An 8,854-nucleotide genomic window follows, 5' to 3' on the forward strand; every position below is an offset into this window, starting at 1 on the left:
CTATTTTTGTAAAGAGTAGTGTCCTCTCTTTTATTGTACGTCTCAGGGAATTTTTTTATTTGTATGAAAATGTCACTGTTGTATAACGAGAGGGAACATGTATATTTAATTATTCATCATTTCATCAAAGGATGAATTGTCATTTGTAAATTGGACTTAATTAATGAATTTTGGTAATGTTATCTGAGTAATAAAATATGAGACGTGACAACTTGGTATCAAAGCGAACTAGGTTTGAATGCCATGGCTCGTGGGAAGTGATTTTGACCACAGTGGGTTTACCTCGTAATTGTGAGCGACATTTGTATTCTATGTGATAACATGCTTGTGTGCTAAGATGTTATATGTTTATGTGGGCATGAGGTTGAGTCTCGAGGATGTTGTGTCGGGTCCATAAATTATCTTAAAAATCTTATTGGAAATGTGTCTGATCAACGTGATTTCTAATAAGAGGTTTAAAAGGATTTCTAGAACGACTAACCATCTTCGTAGTGGCAACCCGTTATTTGTTATGTGGTTATGTGATTTTATGCTATTTGATATGCATATTTTGAGTTTCGTGTTGGAACATGAGAATGTACCTTAGTGGGAGGTGTTGATGCTAAATGTTATGAATGGAATATATGTGGCCTTGCATGATTGTGAAAACTGTTCTATTCAGTTGATTATGTATGGAGTTAGTCTTGAACTTTGGGTTGTATATCCTTGTATGTATTTGGGAAGAGGCGTGGTCTCGACATGGTAAAGATTGTGAATGGTGGTAAGGGGTGTATTTCCCAAGAGAGATTGATTGTTTTGAGATATGGTTGTAAAATCTATAAAGTGCAAACTATGTAAGGTAAAAAGATGAGATTTGAAATGGATAATACTCATAATTGTTGTTGCCTTTATTTATTTAATTGTTTTGTCCCTGGGTGTCAAGGGAGGGAGTGTCCAACACTCATTGGTAATAGAATTATCTTAAAGGGAATGAGTTGTGTTTTGAGCCATGGTTGTATTTTCCTTGGGGATATCTTGTGTCTAGTTGGTTAATCTAGTGATTTCCAAATAGAGTCTTGGAATGACTCTATGAGTATGATAGTTTGGCGGTGTAATCTAGATTTTAGATTGTTTTGGTCGTACGAAATTGGGTAGCTTCGAGAACTATGCTCTCTTTTCCTTGCAATTGGGTGAGTTTGAATGAATTATTAGTTTGTTTGCTAAACCTTGGAGGGTGTTTCCTTGTTCTTAATGCCTGATAAGTCTTAGAAGAGAAGTAGGATCTCTTGTTGGTTGGCCAGGGGAAATGCACTGTTGTTTTAAGTATCCCGTGGGTTGTGTTAGTCGAATCATGGTTGCATTCAGGACGGACCTTGTGAGTCACCGTAATACTAGTGTAGAGTTTGTGTTGTAACTTGGAGTAAATGTCTTAGAAGTTGAGTTAAATTAACTTTTAGCTTGAGGGCCATGTATAGCTTAGTTGTTTACCTAGTTGTGTTGAGTCTTGCTTAGACTTAAGAGATGCTATTAAGACCATTTAGTAAACCTCACATCGGAGTGGAACCGTCTAAATTAAAAAAATATATTTTTTTACAAGCGTACCAAGCTGTATCCGTACCCTATTTTTTTTTTGAATTTTACTGTATCGACGTACCCGTATCATACCAGTACCAGTACTCGTACCCGTATCCATACTTCATAGATTTAGCCCCAAAAAGTTTGCCAAACCAAGGCTGAATGTGAATAGCAGCACCCTATTGAATCTCGAAGAAAAATTTATATTGGAGCTCGTCAATAGGAATAGGACGTGGTTTTCCACCAAGAATTGGGATTTTGTTGTCAAATACCGCTTTTATGATAGCGTATGCAATTTATGTTGACTTCACTTTCATTAATGGTATCTCAGTCTAGCTGTTTGTTTCTCCAAACACAACTCTACATGGTAAAACTTGTGCATGCCATCCTACTTCAATGAGGGACTGCATGGGATTAACTTTTTTACGTCCCGTCCGTAAAGTGTATGTATTACTGCAACCAATTATCTTATGCCATATCAGCATTTTGGTTTATTATTCATATGACCTGAGAATTAGACAATAACTTCCCTTTTCCTTCTCTGTGGTCCACCCACTCCTTTTCTTTGTTTTCTTTTGCCGTTGGATGTCCATCATGGGAAGATAAAGTCCGGCAAGCAAAATGATTAAGGCAAATCATTATTAGATCATATCACAAAAATAAATGGGATTGGTAACTAATTTACCACCATAATGGGCACAATTAATCCAGCAGGGCCACCAGCAGTACCCTCAATCTCCACGATCCAACCAAGAACAAAGAAGAATAGACCAAGAGCAATGGGGTGGTTGGCGCTGGTTGATGGTGGGGATTGTGGGAGTGGAAAGGGAGAAGGGAGAAGGCAGTGGTTGTTAGAGTAGATGGGGGAGAGAGGTGGTGTTGGATGGTGGCAGGGGTGGGCTGGAGGGATAGGTAGCAATAAACGATGGTGTTGGTTGCGGATAGAATGGTTGGCAATGGTCATTGTTGCTGATGGAGGCGGCAAAGGGAAAGGAGGTAGAGGCTTGAGGGGGAAGGGGGAGGGAGGTAATCACATGTGGTATGGTGTATGTAGAATCTCGTGTAGCAGTGAAGTATTTAAGATGTAACTAAAGTTAGTTGATGTGTCTTTTATTCATTGGCAGTCCATAAATCGGGCTTTCACGAAGCAGCCATGAATTAGTTAATCCCAACTCCAAAACTTGGTTTTGGAATCACTAAGAAGCAGTGTTGTTAGAGGCACGCCTAAGTGAGAAGCGAGAAGCGAGGCGAGGCTATTGCACTTCATAGGGTTCGAAGCGAGGCGAAATGGAGAGGCGAGGTTGAGGCGAGTGAAGCGAGGCTTAGGCGATGAAGCGCAAGGCGAAACAAAGCGTCGCTTCTTGCTTCTAAGATCTGGACCCTTCATTTTTCCTGATTTTGTGTTATTTGTGGACATGCATTGCACCTTAGAATTACTTTCTATTATTTATTGAGTGTAAAACCCTAGTTTCTGGGGGTATCGAAAGGATAGAGAGACGAAAAGCAAAGACGTAAAGCAGAGAAAGAGGAGAGGAGAGAAACAAGCGTGGTCTTGCTTCGTCTTCTTCTTCGGTATCGTTTCTAAGGTAAGTCTTCTTCTCCTACTTCTTTCTTCTTTCTTCCTGCTTCGTCTTCTCCCTCTTCTCTTCTTTTCGTCTTTCTTGCCTCGTCTTTTTTTTTTCTTCTCATGTTCTTCTCTCTTCTTCTTCTTTCCTTTATTTCATCTCTCTGCATATTTCTTTTCCCTTTTGCTTTTTTATTCACTATTTTTTTTCTTGCTGTGGTTTTGGGATTTTTTTTCCCCCTTCCCTGATTCTTATTCGGTTTCTCTTCTATTTATTTTCCTGAAAATTTTTTCAATTAATTTTACTAAATTGATTTTACAATTGTATAATTATTTTGCTATGTTAATTGTATAATTATTTTGCTAAAAAATATTATACAGATTAGTAAATTTTATAACATTGTCTTACTAATTAATATGTCATGTACTAATAAAAATTTAAAATTTAAAATATAATTCACTTTAATAATAAGATAAGTGTCACATTATTGAATAAAAAAAATAATAAAAATTATTAAAGCATTGCATTGATTTTTTATTAAAGAAGAGGAAAGAATTATTTGGGATGGTTGATTGGTTTGATGTTTGATGTTTTTGATGAATATTTAGTATTTAGAATGTTAGATTTGTTGGATATTTTGTGTTGTTTAAGGATATTTAGTATTTAAAATGATAAATGCATGATAGTTCTTGAAAATATTTATATTTTTGTCTATACTATTTATATTAAAAAAATATCCTTTTTGTTCGCCTCGATTCGATGAAGCCTTTGCCTCGTCTCGTCGCCTCGCGCTTAGGCGTTAAGAGACCTTGTCGCCTCAATTCGCTTTTCGCCTTAAAAAACACTGCTAAGAAGTTAAAAATCGCTTAAATTTCACACGTAGCCCTTGGTTCCATCAATGTATTCCCAACTGTAAGTTTCTCTAGATACTACTGTTGGAAATGGTTAGAAAATTCTGGGTAAAACCAGAATTTTTTCCTAACTTTGGTCAATTATCTAGGTGGGACCCGTGCGTCGATTTTCGCAAGCCAAAATGGTAATGCGTTCTATGCCGCATTGTGATTCACGTGGTATATTTGGTTGCTTAAAACCATTACCGAGTGAATGGGAAATTGAAGCCAAAGTATGCTCCATGGAAATGGAGTTTTGGTGGAAAATCCTTAAAGGTTTGAATGAGGCTTGTCCCACATTGATTTGATGGGAAGTTTTGAGTGGGTTTATAAGGCATGGGATTGGAACTTGGGGTGTGCCCCAAGAGGTACCCCAGTGTTTTAGAGAGGGACCCAAAAAAATCACCACGCGTGCCGTCGTCCGTCCGGCCGGGCGGGCTAGGCTGGGCCTGGTTGTGTTGGGCTTGTTCGGCCTAATACTCTAATCTTTTTGGGCCAAAAACATTTGGATTTAATTTTATTTTTTGAAATAAAATCTGTCCAACTGTCTAGAATTGAAATTAATTCTGGAGTTAAGCTGTTCTGGTTTTTCCCTACACCCAAACAGGACCCTACGGTTTTTATCTATTTATTCAAACTGAACATGTATCATACATGTTCAAACAGGTTTTGCACCTGTTTAATTCAAACCCAACAGCCATAAATTATCCTATAAATAGACTAGCCCCTCATTTGATATGATCATTCATAATTTTCGTCCTTAAGAGCTCTGCAAATTTATTCTTCATTTTGCTGCATTTTATTTTTGTGAGAAAGAGTATAAACAGTTAGGCCCCGTTTGTTTGGAGAGTTAGAGGGGGGATTGGGATTGGTAGTGAGGTGGGACCCACTAATATTGTGTTTGTTTTGTGTAACGACCCCATCACGTATAATGATTAGTACTTGATTAATTAAGAGGATTTGAAATTTAATTGCCGAGTATTATAATTTAAGTTGGGATTTATGAGAATTGTGAGATCTGACTCGTATATGATTCTATTAAGGATTTATTTTAGAATTAGAAATTAAGGGTCCAAATGGCTTAAGAAAGTGAAGTTAAGAAGTTGAATCAATTTAATCTTAATTACGGACCCATTTGAGAGTTTAATTAAAGATTCGATTCAGTTTAGTAAAATTAAGATGCGATTAATTAGATCCGAATTAAAGAAAATTAAGTTAATTAAATTATGAGGATTGAGAATTGTGACTATTACGAATTAAATTCATTTATGGGAGGTCCAATTTGAATATGTAATTGATTGACGAAGATGTGGTGTCTGATAAAAAATTGAAGGCCTAAATGATTGGGGAAATTAAAATTGAGGATGAAAATAAGTTTAATTTAATCTTTGGAACCTTTTAGGAGTTCAATTAAAAATCTGATTCAGGTTGATAAATTTAATTATAATTAATTGGGCTCTAATGAAAGTCAAATTAGACTGATTAAATTATGTGGGACTTGTGATTAGTTATGATCAATTAAGTTAGGTGCTAATCAAGATCTAATAGGACTAAGTGAGATTAGAATAAAATTAGGAATGATTAAATTAAGCCTTAATTGGGATTAATTAAATTAAAGTGAGACTAGTTAAACCAATTATGATCAACGATTAATCCCAATTACTGAAACTTAAGCGTGATTAATTAGTTGATAGGAGATAGGAGATTAGACTAGTGTTTGATGATTCATATGCATATCATTACATGAGGTAATCTGGTAAAGACAAGTGTCCCACTATCTAATAATAAATAATTATAAAAGAGATGAATGAAGTCAATGAAGGAGAGGAATTGCTAGAGAAGCCTGGAACTTGAGAGAGAGAAAACAAAGTTAAGCTCAGAGAGAAGAGGAAGAGAACGAAGAGAGGAAGAAGAGGGCTCCGTGAGACATCAATATTTAAGTCAAAAATTGTGGAAAAATCATCCTAAGATAAGAAATCTCATCCTCTTTCTACTATTGTTTAAATAATGTAGATATAAATTGATTTAAGTTTTGAGATGATTTAAGATGAATGTTGAAGAGGTTTTGGGGTAAAATAAGTTTCAAGAAAGTTTCATGGAAGTATTAGTCCCCAAATTCCTTGTAGACAAATGTTTTTCTAGGTTTCTAATATTCTATATACGGATTAACTCTTAAATTTGAAATTGTAGATCAAATTAAGAATTAGTTTGATTTTGGGTTCTTAATCTATGCATGTAAATCTAGTTTGAGGGTTTTTATTTTATTCAATTTAAACATGTTTTGGAAGCCCTATGATCATAATTTAAGGTTGGGTTGTACATGTAAACAAAAATAAATAAATAAATAAATAATTTTGATATAAACCTTGATATATATATATATATATATATATATGTGAGAGTTAAGTTAGAAATTAATTATCTTTGGCTTGATTTTGTAGAATCATCCTATAATACTTGAGATTTGAGATTAAATTCATGGAATTAGGATGAAATTGGGTTTTAAACATAAAATGAGTTACATGCATCATGAATTAAGAAAGCTATGAAATTAGTCTCATGGATTTTGTAAGAAATAAGGTTTTAAGTAAGAAATTTAGTACTCATAGTTGTGGAAATTAATTTGAAAAATTAATTGTTTTGATTTGATTTTGTAGTATTTTCTTGTAATACATGAGTTTTAAGGGAATTGAGCCATTCAAGTTCATATTTTGAAGAGACAAAGGAAATGCTTTAAGAAAATCAAGTTTATGAAAATTTGGAATTAATCCTAAAGTTTTGATTTTATAATTGGATTTTTACTTAAATCCATGCATGTAATGTAATTTAAGAATTTTATCCAATTTAGATACATTTTAGAACAACCATGATTATAAATTAAGTATTTCGTTAAAGGTTGAGTTAAGTTGAATTTCTAAGAAATTGATTTGCATAATTCATAGTTAAGTTGATTTTGTTATTAATAGTAAAATTGGATCTATTTGTATTACATACATCATGGAATTTCAAGAGGTTGGGAAGTTTAATTTATATTTTAGAATTGTGGGTTGATATTAATAAGATGAATTAAAACTAAATTTGGGCAATTGGAACATGATTTTAAATGAATTTTTTCTAATTGGAAGTGTTTACTAAATCATACAATGGTTCTCCATTTTTGTGTACCAAGAGTACATGTTTTGAGGCTTTGAATACCAAATTTGAACTTCAAATTGCAATTTTGAAATTTCAGAATTTACATTGTCTGCTCGAGCGAGGAAAGTCTCGTTCGAGCGTGAAAATCAAGCGCCCAGTAGTTTTTCAAATTTTACAGTCCGCTCGAGCGATCAAAGTGGCGCTCGAGCGGAGACCTATTTTCAGCATATTTTGGAAAATTGTATTTAGTTTACATTTTTATTCTCATCTCTTTCCAAAACATTCTAAACATGATTTCTGACTCAATAAAGATTAATAGGCTATCAATCAACATAAATTAGTTAGTTAAGAATGAATTATTGATCTAGTGGTAATTGTTTAAGAAGCCAAGCAAAAGATCAATCTATTTGGAAAAGAATGACTTAGTAATGAAAGAATATGTGAAACAAGAACCCAGTTTATTTGAATGAGAAAGAATAAGCGTAGTAGAAGACTAGAAAAGTCAAGTTCGATCAAGGAAGTAATATTGTATTTCAATGTGTATATGTTATGTGCTTGTGTAGGTCATGCACCATTGTCTGCCTGATTTGTCTGATTTGTTCAGTCCGTCTGATTTGCTTCTGCGACTATTTGTGAGTAATAACTTAGTAAAGTTATGTTCAACTGTACTTATTTTCTATGTGACAAAATGAGATCTGTTTTCTGAAATGATATGTTCTGTATAATGAATGATTGTCCAATTTCTGATATCTTTTCGTGACATCCTTAGTATCATGTGAAATCTGTTAGCTGTTACCCAGTATCCGAGGTTCCTTTATGGAACTTAATCTTTTAGCACTCTGTTACCCGTACCGGAGGCCCCGTCATGGGGGCTTAGCTTCTGTTCTGTTACCCGGATCCAGAGGTTCCTTTGTGGAATTGGTTATTCGTAACCCTCACGTGTTTGTATTTGTTTTGTATCTACTCTGTTAATGCTAATGGATGTATCACGTATACTTACGCATGACTTATGATTTCTGTATATGATCTGGACAAATTATGAATTTGATACGAAACTGAATTATGAATTCTGAATCTGTACGGACTCATTCATTAAAACCCTTTACCTTGTTATTATTCTCTGGGCTCTAGCTTATTGTATTAGTTATGTATGTAGGTGATCGGGCGCGTGACCAGGCTTAGAGGCATCTGCCTAGAATCTGTTTTTGTCAGCCAACCTATGTGCCTCCCGTAGAGGTTCCGGACATGTCAAGTGATTATCGCTATGTGATTTAAAGTTTAAGTTTTGTTTTCGTGTTTGGTTGAACAAGTCTTGTGTATTTTGTAAATAGGGCTAAGTCCTTTTTTAGTCTAATCTGTATTTATATGATGACTTAAAGATAATGTGTATATATGTATATAAAAAGTTTAAAATTTTTTTGTCTCATATAAGTCTGCACAGCTCGATAGACGTTGTATGTTGTTATTTGCTTCCACTAGCCCCTAATATTATGTTAATCTGTCTTAGAGGCCTTCGGTAATCCCGGGATTACTGGCCGGTTACGATGCTAAACCTATAGGGGCGAGTTTGGGTCGTGACATTTTGAGAGATGGGGAGGGGATTGATAGTGAGCTCTGGATTAGGATGGGCCTCCCCAAGAGGATTTGGATGGGCCTCCAGGACTTGGTATTAGAAAAATATTATTTTTTATTTTATTTTTTACGTGTCGG

At 34.6% G+C, this 8,854-nt stretch overlaps 1 long non-coding RNA gene across 1 annotated transcript; it reads left to right on the forward strand.

The window, feature by feature from the left end:
- Window positions 1–7,704: 7,704 nt before the first annotated feature.
- Window positions 7,705–8,570, forward strand: LOC114317363 (uncharacterized). The gene is made up of 2 exons (XR_003648552.2): window positions 7,705–7,776; window positions 8,301–8,570. It is a non-coding gene; the product is annotated as an uncharacterized LOC114317363 (long non-coding RNA).
- The last annotated feature ends 284 nt before the right edge of the window (window positions 8,571–8,854 follow it).

Source organism: Camellia sinensis, chromosome 12, assembly GCF_055761805.1.
Source record: "Camellia sinensis isolate YWXY chromosome 12, ASM5576180v1, whole genome shotgun sequence".
Classification (NCBI taxonomy): domain Eukaryota; kingdom Viridiplantae; phylum Streptophyta; class Magnoliopsida; order Ericales; family Theaceae; genus Camellia; species Camellia sinensis.